The sequence below is a fragment of the Thermobia domestica genome, chromosome 13 (genome assembly GCF_964235325.1).
Source record: "Thermobia domestica chromosome 13, izTheDome1.hap1.1, whole genome shotgun sequence".
In the NCBI taxonomy this organism is placed as follows: Eukaryota; Metazoa; Arthropoda; class Insecta; order Zygentoma; family Lepismatidae; genus Thermobia; species Thermobia domestica.
The window spans coordinates 200551642-200569653 of NC_137466.1; the positions used below are offsets into that span (position 1 = coordinate 200551642).

The 18012-nt window shown below is 34.1% G+C and overlaps 1 protein-coding gene across 3 annotated transcripts in view; it reads left to right on the forward strand.

The window, feature by feature from the left end:
• The window catches only part of LOC145668949 (uncharacterized), a 45193-nt gene extending 38722 nt beyond the window's left edge, over positions 1-6471 (forward strand). The window contains exon 4 of one of the 3 annotated variants that reach the window (XM_081737241.1): positions 5817-6471. The gene's annotated coding sequence lies outside the window, so the exon portion shown is untranslated. Of the gene's footprint in view, positions 1-1936; positions 2157-5816 lie in introns of those variants that run through there. The other 2 variants (XM_081737239.1, XM_081737240.1) reach the window with 2 other exon arrangements.
• The last annotated feature ends 11541 nt before the right edge of the window (positions 6472-18012 follow it).

The window sequence follows — 18012 nt, forward strand, 5'->3', positions numbered from 1 at the left end:
GTTAAGTGTGGACTTATAATATATTTATTTTAAAATATAATTGATACTAAAGAATCCTGAAACAGGCATGGCAAATAAATTACAAGATAATAGCAAACGACTGAAGAGAGTAAGCGATAAGGTTTGTCGCTAAATGCTTCATCAGATACGAAGGGAAGTAGTATGCAGGAAAGAACATAGAAGTATGGTCGATTCCTTCTATTAATATGCAGTTTGTATATAAAAGATGTCGCTTTCTACGTGTGGTGGCTAGTGCCATAAATAAGTTATCGTCTGCAGGAACTTGTGGGAAAACACTCCCGATAACTAAATGGCCAACCAGAACCCTCATTTCAGCATTGGACAACCGCTCGTCAAGTCCACGTAGACTACTTAGTTGCCACAGTTCCAAACGCTGTCCTTTCAGTCAGTGATTAGAAGATTGCTGTTTAACATGTATAGTTTTCTTATACGTATATACCTCTGGTGCATGAGGTCGCGGGTTCAAACCCTGCTCCCGCCAAGTGAACTTTGGTGGGCAAACACCGTGTGCGTGGGTTTTCTCGGGTTCTCCCGTTTCCTCCCACTTTCTTCATTCCACCATTTCATTCATTTCTCATAATCACCGTCTCATTTAGCCTAACCGGCATAACCGTTGAACTTAAAACTAAAAAATTTCATTTCATTTATACGTATATATTATTATATTCGATTGTAGCAAAACATGGAGGCCTGACATCTCCTTTTCATTAGCTATAGTATTGGGAGAGAGAGTGAGAGACCGAGACACAGTGGGTGCTGCGACATTGCAACCCCGCAAATGCGGCGAAAAGAGCGGGGGAGGAAGGGATACTGTTGTGAAATCCAGCAGGGGAAGTTCAAAGAATTTACCGAACTGCCCATGTATAGAAGAAATCTACTGTAACTATGACGTGTCCAGGTACGTAGCGTATTGGAATGAAGTTCCATGTTGCCTAGTAGACGTTGGAGAGTTTACCAGAGGAAGGTAAAAGTAGTAGATAAACCGGTAAGAGTATGAAGAAATAATAAGTCAAGAAAAATATTTTTATCTGTATAGTGTAAGTGAAAACATTTTTGAAATATAGATCAATGAAGAAATTCGTGTGCGTAGGTTTACTCTAGGTTCTCCCGTTTCCTCCCACTTTATTCATTTCACCATTTCATGCATTTCTCATCATCACTGTGTCCTTTAGCCTAACCGGCATAACTGTGAGACGTAAAACTTAAAGATTTCATTTTCATTTTCAATGGTTTTAATTTTAAAAATAAAGTACGCGAATAATAATAAAAATAAAAGTGATGAAAATAAAGGGGCATAATACAAAATGAAAAGTATATAGAAAAAAAAAATTTAAAAAAACGAATAAAATTGTAGCGTAAGTGTCCTTTCATAGGGAAATGGAAGAATCTGGAGGGAGGATTTCGAGGATGCTATCGTGAGAGATGTCAAATTTACTATTGTTGAAGGGTTGTGTGTTAGGGAATTCGAACTCTGAAGGACAATTGGTAATTGTTATTTCAAATCAAAAGAGGAGTCTCCAATAGAAAAGGCTGGAAATTGGGTGCAACATTTAAAGGTGTAAATGGTGTTTGACGAATCACAGCTACGGAATAGAAGAAACGTGTGTTATTTTCGTGATGGGGTGTTGGAAGATCAAACACATATCTAATGTGAGACAAATTTTACTTCTGAGTTTCTGACATTTTTTGGTCTGGCAGTACTGGGTCATTTAAGGGACAAATTCAGGGACTTCGGTAAACGATTTTAAAATGGATCAAGAATGCCTTTTCCCGGTGTTCACACTAACCTTGAAAGTCAGGGAAAAGCTTCAAAATATGCCGATGAAGGACAGGAAAATTGCCATATTTCACAGAAGAGTTATTTATTTTTATTTTTATTTTATTTATTTATTTATTTTTTTTTTTTTTGTTTTAGCTTACACAGGAACACCCCATAGAATCAGGACATACTCAAAAAGATGATATATATGATATACTGTATATACGTATCAGGGAACACGTGAGAGAGTGTGTGTTCATTGAAGACTGCTTGTGTCTTAAAAAGAACATTGTTCAATGTGATCAATCCCTTAAAGCTGAAATACTAGGAAATTATTGAAATATATTACTTCATGAACTAATAAAGCACGAAATTCAGGGATATATATATATATATATATATATATATATATATGATATCCCTGAATTTCGTGCTTTGTTAGCTCATGAAATAATATATTGAAATATATTACTAGGAAACTATTGAAATATAATTATTATGAAAGGAAATTATTAAATAAGATGCTGATTTTTTATTATGAAAGCAATAGTTTAATACATTATCCACTTGAAGACACACTCCGGAGCAAATGGTATTACGCAACTTATCAATGGATCAACGGACAAGAGGGAAATTTTAAAAAAGAGGAAAGAAAGAATATCTACTTGTATTTGAATTTGATTACCAGATGTTTCTATTATTTTTCAATAGGTATCTTGTCAGTAATTTTTGTAAATATGTAGATGCAAAAATTTATTTCTGAGACATTGTTTTACAAACCTAAAATAATAAAATTTTATATAAATATTAGTAATTATTTTAAATAAAATACTCATCCAAAAATATCATTCCTAACCTAGTATGAAAAGAATTATTCGACCATTATATTACACAAAACAAAATTAAAGTCCTAGGACATACATTTTATACATCTTCTGGCCACCAGGAACCATGCTGTGCACCACCGGTAGTTCATGGATTACTTTTGAGGAATACAGTTCTACAAATTGAAAGTAAATTTGAAAATTGTGCATCATACTACTGTGTTCCTGCTTACCCTTCAACTACCAGAAGAATTTTAAAAACAATAGTTATGATTTATAATACTAATAATAATAGTTGTTAGTTTAATTTAACATTTTTATTGGGGGCGCGATGTCTCAGTGGCAGAGCGTTTGCCTCTGCTGCGTGGGGTCTAGGTTCGATCCCAGCTCACGCGAAATGGACTTTGTGGTAGACAAACACCGTGTGCGTGCGTTTTCTAGTGGTTCTCCCGTTTCCTCTGACTTTCTTCATTCCACCATTTCATGCGTTTCTCATCATCATTGTCTCTTTAGCCTAACCTGCATAACCGTGGGACGGAAAACTTAAGAGATTTCATTCTACTTGTTAACATTTTTATTCATTTATTTTTTATTCTATTTGTTAACATTTTTATTTATTTATTTTTTATTTCTGCAGCAGCCTAAGATCTCTCCTCCTTTTCAAACTTATCATATCCATTGAACCGGAATAATGTCGCTCGACACTAAACTTCTTTGAGCAACCGCTTAATGTTTCTCGACATATTAAACATCTGATACAATTTCTGTCTACACACAAAAAGCGCCCCCATGGCTGGCTATGTGGATAGTGTACACGTCTTTGGCGTAGGAGGTCTGGGTTCGATTTTCAAGTGAAGCTCATGTGGTTCAGATCCCACGTTAAGTTATAGGTCCAAGTTTCGTATAACCTCACTGCTGGACGGAACCCTGAACTCAGACCAACCGATCAATTAATCAATAATAATAATAATAATAATAATAATAAATTTCCAAGAGGAGTTGAATGAACTTCAAAATGTTAACTTGTGTGTTACATAAGCAGTCCACTTGACTCAGACTACCCAAAGTGGAAACAATGACGTAATTTTGCAGGCTCACTCATAACAACTTCAGACTGCGTGTACGAGGAAACCGATTGACCGGCTTTTCGCGGATGAACAGAAATATGAAGGAGCTTATCATACAGGATGGACAGCATGTGCGCGATCGAATAGCTGCTTCAGAAGCGTTCGGGTAGTTAGTTACTCCTGCTATTTGTTCAGAATAAAACGGAGGGGCCGCGGTGGCTCAGTGGTAGAGCGTTCTTTTCTGGTGCATGGGGTCATTGGTTCGATTCCAACTCGTGCCAAGTGAGCTTTGTGGTGGACAAAGACCATGTGCATGGGTTTCCTCAAGGTTCTCCCGTTTCCTCCCACTTTCTTCAGAGTGTATACTGATACTGAAAATGCTGGAAATACTTGAATTGTACTGGAATTTAATTTTGATACTGGAGATATACTGGAATTTTGATCCACATACTGAAAAAATCATGAAACTGGTAATTTGTCAACAATACTTTTTTGTAATTGTTTTAATACTCTTAGAAACAATTTTGTATTCATTGAAATTGTAAATTTTTCCAAAGCAAGAGTTGTATACATTTTGTAATTAGACATTTAAAGCAATGGGTGGAGTGGAGGGCTGTGAGGGAAGTTGGGAGGCCCTTTAAAAATGTTAAAAAAGTATTTGTATTTCAAAAAAATCAAGGCTAACTACATTTATTGAAAATAAAATAGGCTTTTGATGGTAAAACAGTTACAAACCTGAAATCATCAAGAGTGAGATTATTCTTAAAGAGCTTTAAAAATATCATTGTAATAGATACTGGAATTTTGCTGATAGTTACACTGAATGTACTGGAATTTTGAAAATGAAACTCAGTAGACACCCTGTTCATTCCACCATTGCACATTCATGTCTCATCATCACTGTCTTTTTTAGCCTAGCTGGCATAAATGTGGGACGTGAAACTTCAAGGATTTCAGAATAAAACTGATATCTTGTAAATCTTATTATTTTAGTACCGTATTCATTGTCTTAATTTAATATTTTCTTACTGTTCCTTCTTGGTATTACTGATGCGTATGCGAATGAACAAATATAAACATCTAATGCTCAACAAAAGTATACATTCTCAATTAGTAGTAATTATTGCAAAACCACGCTCAGATATTGTAACTATCATTCTATTTGCAGGTTTTTTGTAGTTCCTGTATCTTTAAATTTTCAAGCTTTCGACTCTCTTCTGGAGTCTTGGTCACGGAGGTTAAAAACAGGAAGAAAAAGAACACAAGCATCAAGGAATAACAAGGAATGGACTTACTGAAGGGAAGGGCTGTGTTGGACAAAACCACGTTGTCAAGTGCGTCAGCGATCTCCAGATGAGGCAGATACGAACTAAAATATGGCGGAGTCAATTTGTGTGTGTCAGGTGTATCGAAACATTTAAAAGATACTCAATACAGAGAAGAAGAGTCAAAAATTTTATTTGGAGCCAGAAATGAAGTAGAGAGACTGGTTTTTGAAAATTTATTTATTCATTAAAAATAATAAATCTAGACAAGGGGTGGCTGAGTGACGAATGGGAGGCGGTTATCACAAAATTTTCACAGCATTGGCATGATAATAAAAATAACATGAGTTGGCAACCTTCCAACAAAAACAAAAAAGCCGCACAAACTGACTCCGCCATATTATATTTTGCTTCAAGACCATCTGCAGTTCGCTGACGCACTTGACAACGTGTTTTGCACACAGATCTTCCCCTTGGTAAGTCCGTTCCTTTTTATCCCTTGATTTTTTTTTTTTTTTTTTTCCTGTTTTTGACCTCCGTGACCAAGACTCCAGAGGAGAGTCAAAAGCTCGGAAATTTAAAGATTCAGAAATTACAGAAACCTCTAATTAGAATGATAGTAGTAGTTAATTCTAGCTGGACGTTTTCACCATTATATATAATATACCAGAAGACCGTCATTTTTAGATTTTTTAAAACATATTAGCTGTAGTCTAGAATCACAACACATCGAAGGATGGTAGTTGGTAAAAAGAGTAACTTTGGAGTCTGTTACTTTGAGACTAAATACGCAAAATAAAAGAACAGATTTCCACAACTTATTTATTCCTCTTCTTTTGTTTCAATATATAAAAGTCAGTTTTTTTTTTCTTCTTTTTAGAAAATATATTTACATTTCCCTTCCAGAGCAGCCGAACATCCTTCCTTCCAAGTGAACGTAAGAATGATGGATTTGCGATGAGGAGCGGCCCTTGAGGTCACAAGAAGATGGTGAACCAGCAAACAAAAGGACTGAAGTCCGTAGCCATCAAGAAGGATGAGGAGGCAATACAAAATTTCAGAGGTGCCAGCTGTATCTCTAGCTCAGAGTTTAATATGCTATAATGTTCCTTTCTGTAATGTCGTGGATTTAAAGCATTTTCTTTCTCTGATGCTATCGATGTTTGAAATGATAATTCTCTGTTGAGCAACACAATTTACGCTCTTCTTGTTCACTGAGGTGTGAGTTATTCCTGGAATAGGGGGGAGGGGGAGAAACTAAAGAAAAATGTTTCCGAATTGAAAATATTTATGTACAAATGTGTCTTCTACTTTTTCCTTTCTGTAGATATAAGAAATGCAAAAGTGATATATAAATAAATAGAGCGTCATAAACGGTGACGGAAAAGCTTGTTTGTATAGGGGAGATAGAAAATCTAGAACATAACGTTTTCTCAAATGGAAAATTCCGACTGTCAAACTGGTAATACCATATTTACTAAATACTTTCAGAGCACATTGCTCAAAAGTTGGGTTGAGCTGATTTTGAGTTTAATGTCCCTTTCAGCAGCGAGGCAATATAAGATGGGACCTACTGATTAACGTGAATCCGAGTCACATGAGCTTCCGCCGGGAATCGAACCCGGGTCTCCCACACCTAACCGCGTAGCCACGAAGAAGCTCTAAATGCAGAGAAAAATCTAGTTAAGTGCACTTATGCTCTAACGAATATTTGTCCGAGAAAGGTAATCCGATTGCGAAAAAATATGGCTATTATGCTCTTCTAATTTTTCTTTCTTTTAAGAAAACATTTTATGAAGAAATGTGTAAATATGGTATGTTAAATTTTCTTAAACTGCCTAAGGAACACACAAATCCTATATAAATGTTTAGTTGGGCATTAATTTAATATATCACTGCTGTCATTGTACACTACAGTGTAAAAGTATATATAGAAACAAGACAGAATTGTATTTAGAAACCGACAACAAAAATTACTAAATTGGTGACGTTAGGTAGGATGTAATAAAAAAGGACTTTCCAGTTTTTGATTTTTTTTTTTTTTTTTTTAACTGTACGAACATTGCATAATACAAATAGTTTTCAAAATATTAGTCGTGAGCACAAAATGCAGGGTTGTTAAAAAAAAATACTGAACTTTCAAAGTCCTGTTCGTAGTTTTTAAGCATCTCTGCAGAATAAGTCACTGACTATTTGAAAGAGTAAGTTTCTAAGTTCTCAGAATGCGTCGTTCCACCTCAACGCTCAGTTGGTTGTTTACGCTCGGAATGGCGTCACCTCAGTCATAGACGCTTTGTGTTCAAAAATTCGTGAAAACCGGTTTAGCTTGTCAGGATGCAACGTGCTTTTCGAAAGCGATTTAGGTACATTCCGTTGTCTCCCAACAAATATTTAAGGTGGTTTCGACAGTTTAAGGACAGACTCTCAACTCAGTGGATCGTGATATGCTGCAAAGCGTTTGGGAGGAATTCTCATACAGTCTTTATGTTTGTCCGTGCTGCAAGTGTGGCCACAAGGGGGCTCCTACCTCCGGTGTATGGAGTCTGTGGTTCGATCCCCGGTCAAGTGAATTTGTGGGCAACATCGTGTCTGGATTTTCTCGGGTTACTCTCCTCCCACTTCCTCATTCTATCAGCATCCACTTGCCTTAATCATCCGTCTCCCTTAGCCTAACAGGCATAAGGCTAAACTGAAAGATTTCATTTGAAGCGATGGCCACGTTGCATAGTTGTAAGCCAGGAAATAGAACTTGATTGTTAATAGGATTCGAGTGACTTGAATGGGGGTTTGAAGTACTTGTCCGTAATAAAATAAGGCTTCATAAAATCGCGTCATTCATTTTGAAGAACCTTGTATAATTTGTTTCAATATTTTGATAGTTGCGGAACTAAAGAAGAAGATAATGTATCGTAATAAATATGAACGTTTATGATCTCTCTTTTGCTGAAGACGAGTTGTTGCACCCGAGCTGTTTCGGCCCGCTGTATATTATAGATTGAAATTGATCGTAATTATATACAGTACATTGTTGAAATCTGAAAATGAGTACGACCGTTGTCGTATTTTGATGTAGTTAGATTGAAACACTACAGTTTTAAGATGTTATGAGAACCCATGTATCCACGCAATGCTTGGATTGTTTTTTCATTTTGTCTTTTGTGGATAAAGTAGGGTTGGGTTACAGTGCATAAAGTACAGGACAAAAATAAAGGACCATGATCGTTATTAGAACTAAGAATGATTAAAGTCCTTTCTTCTTGTCCTGTACATTACAAGAATAATAAACAAAATGCATTAAAATACAAATTATGCTCTGTTTAATACAGAATAGTTTACAATCAATTTTTTTAAAACTTAATTTGAAATTGTCCCTTTTATTTTTTTACTTAACAGTTAGGTAATGATTGACAAGTTATTTCAAACCAATTCAGTTAAGCGTAGTAAACCCCAGTACTTTACAGATATTTTTTCTTTAATTTCAAAAAACATGCAAAACACATAATGTATGTTACATAGTACTTAAATACGTAGAGTGTGTACGTAGTTATCGTTAGAACAATTTGTTCGTATCTTTACTACAATAATAATAACAATACTGTGCTATACAGAAAGATAACTACAACGACTTTTTTATGTTTCCAGAAGGAATAGTAAATGTTTTGGCATGTGATGCGTATTGATAGTACTTACAATAGTGTGTATTTTTCTCTGTGTATATCCAAATATATTGTGTTTCTGTAATAGTCTTTTAAAAAATGTATTAGAGTATCGTAAGGTATATATATATAATATGTATACAGAGTGCCCCACATAAAACTGGTACGACTCGCTGTGTATTTGCCTTTCACGCAAAAGACATTTTACATTACTTCATATGTAAGTATTTCGATTTACAGACTTACAAAGCATGTATTACTATATTATCACATCTTGTGTAAACTTCCTATATAAAACTTTCAGATGTATAACAAATGCTGGAAGTGCCATCCACCAACATCCAATCACTGCTGCGCTTGTAATAACATGTTCTGAGAGACACGTTGTATTTCTGTAGTCCTCCATTTCTTATACAGATCTTGAATTGTGATACCGGGATATTTCGCCAGAAACGTTATTTTTGTTTTTTTTTAATTTCTTTATGTAAAAATACACAATATCAATTCGGCGTTTAATTTCTGACTGCTCCATTTCTCCACAACGCTTCCACGACAGTTGTTTTTAAACTGTCGAACTCAATTCAAACAATATTTCAGTGTAGTCAACTGTATGAACCTCATAACGAGTGAAGCCAGCACACATTTATTTATGAACGCCAGAATGAAGAGATGCATACCTGTTTTTAGTGGGACACCGTGTATATACCAAATATAAAAAGTTATTAAATTAGAAGACTAAGTATATTCTTAGTAGTTAATTTCCAGGCTTGAGAAACAAGTAGTCAAAATCTGTATCACAAACATTTCCATTTTACATTTGTTTTACATTTACTTTTAATATGTCTTGTTATGGGGTAATTCTGTTGGGACAAAAAGAATATTTTGAAGTAGATAAACAAAACATCAGGATGTTAACAAAGATTACTCAACCTTCTGCAGAAATTATTTTAAACTTCTTAAAATGATAGAACCCCTTCTGTACGCCTAAGACATCAATTACATTTTAGTAGGTTTACAGGCGAGAGGACAATAATATTTTCTTAGAAGGGTGTGTTTTTAATAAGATGGTCATTGAGCTACATTACAACAGATGATCGACAAGGCGAAGAGATGGCGTTTCGTTCCATTTACACCAAATGGGGCTTTCAAAATTGTCCAAACATGAAGAAAACGAAAACCTCATTTTTGGGGTGACGTTCCTTTGGTTCTCATGCGAGGATATGAACAGCATGTAATTTTGGATTTTTCTCTTACGATTTTGAAACTTTCTTGTAACTTCTTCACCAAGACTTTGGAAATTCCTAGGTGGGTGCCCATTTGATCCACTTAAATAGTGTTTGGTCCACCTAAGAGTACAATGTATTATGTAAACTTAATGAGAATACAATGTAATATGTAAATCTAATAGGATTCATTTTCGGACGGTATTTCAGGAGCATTACGTGGTGAATCCAGTCGCTATTGAAAATGATTGAACTATTGCTATATTTATTTTGAATTTTGATACATACATGAGATTTTTCTTTTAATAATTTTGTTGGAGTTCATTATAGACTTCATTGGCAAGAAACTTTGTGTATTCGTAGAAAATATATTTAACTTGGAACCGTAATCAAAAAGTGTATATATTAAAGACACCTTCTTTTACCAAATGTCATTTAGAACAGTTGTCATTTTAGAGTTAAAATTAGCACAGGGAAGTGCAAAGAAAAATTTGTATATATATATATAATGGAAATTCAAGTGTCTTTATTTTGACCAAATCTGAATATCGAAGCCAATAAAGAAATTAAGTGTTGTACGTTTTATTTCTTGTATAGCCAGTATTCGTTTTAATTCAACAGTATTTTTAATAAAGGATAATCTTTATGAAGACATGATATGTGATGATTTTAATGCTGTTAATTTCACGTCAAGGTCTTTGTTGTGTAAAGAATGAGCGGAACTTCCATATTAAGATATTAGGTTCATTTCGTAACATTCCACAGTTATCTGTGGATTTAATATGGCCGACCTCTTCGATCTGTTTTTCGTCTGCGAGCAGTGAGGTAGAAGGTTTCTAAAAAGTCCAAACTATATTGACCTTATCAAGATCGCTGTACTTCGTTCTAGAGAGCATTAAGAATCTTGAATAGGAGTAACATAAAGTTAGAAAACAAAGATACAAAAATCTAGTTTATCGAGTATAACTTCTGTTGTATATACATGTACATCTATGTAGAATTTTGCATTTATTTAAAATATATATATGAATGTTTTTTAAAACTGTCGCATCGCAGTTCGCGATTCAAAAACATGGAAATGCGATACAAACTGAAAAACATATCGCAAATTGCGATGTATCTTCGATATATCTTTTCATCTTTATTTATTACCACGGAAGCTAAAATAAGGAACAGACTGAAATATTACTACTACTCCAAGGAACTTTTCTTTGAAGGGTCGGTTATTGCAAGAGAAAATGCCTCGACTTTGGGTTACGAAAGTTTTCCATTCCACCTTTCCTATCCTTTGCCAATTTGTTGTTAGTGATGATTTGTTCTCATTGAAACAGTGCAGTCTATGGGAACGGGATAAGCCGTCGGAAATTGATTTTTTATTTTTGTGCGAAAAAATTAGATTTGTTTCCTCCCAGCGCCAGCAAAATATGTACACATTAACGCAAATGTGCTTTTCAACTGAGAAAACACGGGGAAAAAAATAAGAGGGATGTATTTACTAGTAAATGAGACTAATAACAGACTTTAAAAGAGTTGGACTTGTTAATATTATTGTAACAATATCTATCTATAATTTTGAGTATTGTGTAACATAGTAAGAAATTGGATATTGTATTAGGGTAACATGATTGTACTCATATTGTATTTGATAAAACCGATTGCTTGAAAAGAAACTATAAAAGATAATTAAACAGTTATTTAATCTAGTTTAATCCGGGTCTAACAAGATTTATAGAAGGCTTATTCCAGATCTAATAGATGTTTATAGAAACATTTTTATTTAGGGTCATGCCAAAACATTTAGTATTCATCCTAAAGAATTATTTATGAGTTTTAAAATAACAAATGAGAAGTTTCTTTTCTGAAAAAAAAAATATAAACATGTTTTCTTTTTATGATGATGTTATCAAAAATATGTTAACAGCAAACATTTGCCTTATTATTATGAAGAAATATATATATATACAACAACACTTACCATATAGAATATACAAGAACTTTTTTTTTCAAATTCTTTGGTATACTTATTCTCTGCACACGCAGAACTTATCTTTTTAATAAGCTCGCTGAAATAAAATATTTTTATTTTCTTTATAATAGATAAATATGGTCTATTATAAAGAATTAAAGCTCATAATTCGCGATATAGACTCATCTATGAGAAATTCGCGAAACAGAAATATTTTATCGCATTACATTTAGTACTTACACGCTTCACCTAACCGGATGTGTAATACATATATAATAGTGTATGTATATACACACACACATAAAACTGATGAAAACAGATATATTTAATGAAGAAATATTTCACTATAGTTACGAGGGCTATCCAGAAAGTACCAGACGTTTTGGCCTGTCGCGGCGGTGGGTGGAGCTAGAGTCGCCATCTTGGTATCAGAACGTTGCCACACTCAGTATGCATCCAACTGTGGTAGCAGGAGAACTGTGACGCTCTTACTGTGCTTTCTGTGGCGTATTACAATGTACGCTGCAATAGAAAATCCCGCGTCTTGTGAGTGCGTTCTGTGATTAGGCGAAACACTGTGAAGGTTAAGGCGCGTGATTCAAAACAAGCGCTGGGGAAAACTTAGCGCGAAGGTGTTTTTTTTTTTTTTTTCACAACAACTCACGTCCACACATGTCCAAGCGTATACGAGAGCTCTTGGATGGTTTTGGATGGGAGGGGTTTGATTACCCACCATACAGCCCGGATTTGGCGCCAAACAACTACCATCTCTTCCCAGCGATGAAAACATGGTTCGCTACACAACGCTTTGATACTGACGCCGAACTGCATGCCGGTGTAAGCCAGTGCTTGAAATCGCAGGCAGCAGGTTTCTATCGCGACGGTATTGAAAAACCTATGCCATGGTATGATAAGTACCCTAATTTGCATGGCGATTATGTGGAAAAATATCTTAAGAGTGTACCTTTCAAATATATAAAATACAGTTTGGTTTGTTCATTTGGTTACTTTTTTATTATTTCAAAACGTGTGTTACTTTCTGAATAGCCCTCGTAATGTGACTAATTAATTATTTTAATAATAATTAGTTATTCGAATAAAATGTTCGAAATATGTTCAATGTTCGAGTAATTATTTTCTTGAAGTAGCAGATATTGAAAGAATATGTTCGTCATAATGAAATTATTCAAATTTTAACACTGATACTCGGCTCCTTTAAAATATGTTCATAACATAGTAACTTTGTGGAAAAATAAAAGTTAAATGTTCACATTACCATATTGTTTATTTTTATTTTAATATTTTTGATTCTGTTTAAAAATACAAGGTTAGCATAAATGATTTATTCATTTTGAAAAGGTTATATTTTCGAAAATACTACACGTACACAAAAGATATATGAAAAGAACCACAAAGTTTGTACACAAATGTTCATTATGTGGCCCTTTGGTGACACGACACACGTCCAGAGAACGTCTTTTTTTCTTGCTTTCCCTCCCTTTTCGACAGGTAGACTACTAACCTGGTACTGCCACACCCGATCGGAAAGATAATGGACTCGTGCTGCCACCTGGAATAAACAATACGAACTTAGCGAGTATGTGGTTCTTTTCATATATCTTTTGTGTGATGTACGTGTAATACTTTTGAAAATATAGCCTGTTCAAAACGAATGAATAATTTGTGTTAACCCTGTATATAATTTTGTGAGAAGTTCTGATTTTTTAAACAGTTTTTAATTTATAATATTCACACACTTTTTTTTTTTTTTTTAATGTGGATCTTAGAACAAAGATAAATCAAGTTTTCATACTACACAAGTCAAAATATGAGAATGAGGAAAAAAAAATAAAGATTTATGCTTTTTAAAGCTATATTGAAATACGATCAACAGTAAACGCTACTCTGAAACATTGAAATTAAAGTGTGCATTTAGGACAAGATGAAGGCTATAATCAAATAGTTTTATTAACCAATGATAGTGCTACATTTAACATCAGCATTCGTTAAAAAATTAAGAAGTAAAATAAATGCAATTTTTACATGACAACTTAGAAAGGGATAGTTCTGTGACCTGTCGTCCTTAAAAAGTTTGTTTATCTTTCAATTTCTTTTTTACAGTTTGTTTTCATGTAACATTTGCAAAAATAGCGTTTAAGAGATACATTATGACAATAATAATAATAATAAGTAAACAAAATGACTATTCTTATATTAAGGATGGAGATTAGAAACGCCATTTTGAGAATATAGGTACAGAACCAATATATTCTTCATGTTTTCTTCTTTCTGTTCTTGTTAGCTTAAGTTTAGATCTGATTTCTTACGTACGGTTATTTCAGTGGAGTCGCCAGGCAGTTCAACTTTGGGGGAGGATAGAAATAGGACAGTTTTAAGTTCTTCTGAAAAAGGGAGTTTTTTCTCTTTTTTTACTTCACTTCTAGATCTGAAAACAATCTCTCGTATCCTTATCTTTAGCCAATTTCAAGGGTAATCTTTGAAGTGAAGAACAAATTGATTTGAATGAAGTTGAGAGAGTTTTGATGATTAACGTAGAAAAAGCTTTCTTATAGTAGATATATTCATTCACAAGATTGCGTATTAAGAAGAAGAGTTACCAGAGAGTATGCATTATTTGATTAACTTATATTGACTGTTACTCTTATTCCAAGCTCGTATAGCTTAAGCAGTTAATGCTATACTTGAATATATTGTAGGGTTTCAACTGGTCAGCGAAGTCAGGGAAAACTCAGGGAAGATGTAGTTCAGGAAAAGTAAGGGAAATTTTATAAAATATATGTTTTCTAACATTAATTGTATACCAATTTCAGCTTAGCCAACCATTATAGTGGACGTTGTTTAGATTGTTATGGAAGATAAGTGGAATGATTACTATTTGTCTCTATAGAAGAAATGTTCTCATATATAAATGTTCATGGTATTTATTCCTTATTTATATGTCAACGTCATCCGATACTTATTATGAAAGTCAGTGAATTTCCTGCCAAAAGGCAGGGGGAAGTCAGGAAAATAGATTTCTTCAGATCAATTGGAACCCTTTATTGTTACTGTTACCTGTAAAGTTATTCCTTCATTACTTAGAATTCTGAATTCATGGATGTCGATTTAAATAAAACATTGTGCAAACCGAATACAGTCGCTATCTGAGAGGAAAGGCTTTCAATTTCGGTACGAGAAATGGAGGTTATTTATATATATATATATATATATATATATATGAGCCATTTTATATGGATTACCATAGAATAATTTCGATGATTGGAAGAGGCAGCTTGAGTAGTCAACGCCCAGAGTCACCTACAGGTGACACTACTTTAAAGGTGTCTTCTTCCTTGTACAGTACGTCGACTTCGAAACTTCTTTGTGTGGAGATGCAACATATATAGGTAAGTAGCTGGTGATACTGTGGTTCACTAGGACTCTGGTGGACGATTGGTGAACAAGAAGACGCCTCTAAAGTAGTGTCACTTGTAGGTGACATTGGGCGTTGACGGGTTAAAGCTCATCTACAAGGATTTAGCAATACCACAGGGTTATTCAGAAAATAGGGAAGACTAATCCAAAAACCTGTTACGCTGTTTTTGATTTTCCAATTTTTTCTTCTTCCTGTTTTACTGAAGAATGTATATTAGTGAAAGCCTTATATTGAGTAATAAGTTTAGAGTTTTACTCAAGACAACCAGGTAATGTAAATACATATTGACTGAAACTTTTAAACATGGATCATCAATAAATTATAGAGAAGTAAGAAATAAGACGATGATAACAAAACTAGAACGTGATACATTTCGCTTTTGTTTTCTCCCTTTCTTTACAAAAATGAAATGAAATGAAATCTTTGAGTTTTACGTCCAACGCTTATGCCGGTTAGGCTAAAGGAGATGGTGATGAGTAATTTATTAAAATATTGGAATGAAGAAAGTGGGAGGAAACAGGAGAACCCTGAGGAAACCCACGCACACGGTGTTTGTCCACCACAAAGTTCACTTGGCGGGGGCTGGGATCGAACCTGGGACCCCAAGCACCAGAAATGAACGATCTACCACTGAACCACCGCGGCCCCTCCTTTCGTTACAGTCTAGAACGAAGCGCGTTCGGAAAATAACCTCCGATTTGTCATTGCGCGTGAAGCAATTGAGCAGCGCTGGCATGTTTGTGCAGATGTGCGCAGTGCATCCAGTAGTTCACTTTCACAGCGGCTCAAAATGTGTGCTTCAATAGAAAACCCCGCCAAGTGTGAGGTGCGAGCTGTTATACGTTTTCTGACGGCAATTAATATTCGACAGCAGCTATGCATTGGGAACTTTGTGCTGTGTATGGACCAGTGTGATGAGTGAAGGAGTTGTTCGTGAATTGGTTCGTTCATTTAAAAGTGGACGAACAAACGTTCCATGATGAAGAGAGGAGTGACAGGCCATCAGTGGTCACAGATGAACTTGTTCAGAAAATTAACGAAAAAGTTCGTGACAAGAAATAAGTGGCTTGGATCGCAGTGCTTTGGTGATGATGAGAAGCTGAAAAATGCGGTCACAGGCTGGCTCAAGGCACAGACTAGAGTTTTTTATGCCGATGGAATTTCTAAGCTAGTGTAGAGATATAAGTGCTTGAATGTTTATGGAAACTATGTTGAAAAATAGAACAACTAAGTAGTTTTCAGTTGTATATAATAAATTATTATTATTTGGTGTTTTTTTTAAAAAAAAAAAAAAATCGGAGGTTACTTTCTGAATGACCCTCGTAGATCTGTCAATCTCCACAGGGATTCCTTTCCTTAACCATATATAGAACAGTAAATATTGAAAAGTTTTTCCCAGTACTGAAATCAGAAGAACCCTTGAATAAAATGACAAAACTGATGCACAATATTTCATAAATTGTTTTGTCTGGAAGAAAGTATGAATAAAAATTCGAATTATCAGTATACAAAATAAACAGTAATAAAAAAATGTATGGTACACTCATTTGGTAAAAATAGAAAATAAGTTTTAATCCGTTTTCATCGCATTTTATGCATCTTTCTTTTATTATCCAGTAGTATGTATGTACTATCCTGTACTTCACACGAAACACTTGATTAACCTTTTTCTTAAACTGTTTATGTTGAACTACTAACAAAATATGATTTTCGTTTTCCTCATTTTCTTTGCCATTCATATCCATCCTCTAATTTTTCGTTCACACTTTATAATATTCACTATACTGACTGTGAGTACTTGAGATAAGTCTCTGTACCATACTGTTACCCGCCCCCCCCCCCCCCAACATTCTTAAAATTCATTTCTGACACTTGACAAAACAATTAGAACCTTTTTATTTCACAAACTTTAAAAAATAATAATAATTAATGTAACAAATTTTCAAAATGGCTTTTCTAAAACCACATCCCTAATGTGAATTTAGCACAATGATTAACCAAGCAAAGTTATATATCGTCAACACTTAGAAATATCACTTTTAATACTTTTGTTTCTGAGCGCTTCATTAAAATGTACAACATTTTATATGAAATTTATGTTTTTCACAGCACAAAAGTAGTGATGCATTATTATTTTTTTTTCTTTTATATACAAGTATATGTATGTAATATGTGTACAGAGGACAACACAGTTAAATGCATCTGACATAGAACGAGACAATTATAATTTAAAATACCTTTATTTATAGACACAAAATTTGCTTATATTCTACTCATAAAATACCCTGTTGTCAGTTTTCTATTTATACACATATGGAAGTTACTGCTTGTAATGTAATGCACACGTAACATTTTGATTTCTTTCTCATCAAATGCCACCTTGTTTCTTTCTTTTTTTTTTTAATGAAGTTGGATAAAAATTTGAACGTAGGTCCAAGTCCTTTGCGAATAAATACATATTTCCATGACTTTTTGTCGTAGTTTTAGTAATAGCTTTGTAATGGTATTGTCTAGTTTATTTATCTACATATGTATTATTATTATTATTATTATTATTATTATTATTATTTAAAAGTACATATGTATTATTATTTAAAACAAGGATTCATATATTTTTCAGAGAATGTGGTGGACTACTGTGACAAATTTGATTTTTTTTTTCATTTTTTAGTTATTTTTGATCCTCATTTATTGACAGTTCTTTTTGATTCGGAAGCTACTGTAATCTTAAGATAGAGTTCTGTATATAGTATCGGGTAAAGAGAAGTTACTGCCAGGGCCGGATTTAAGGGGGT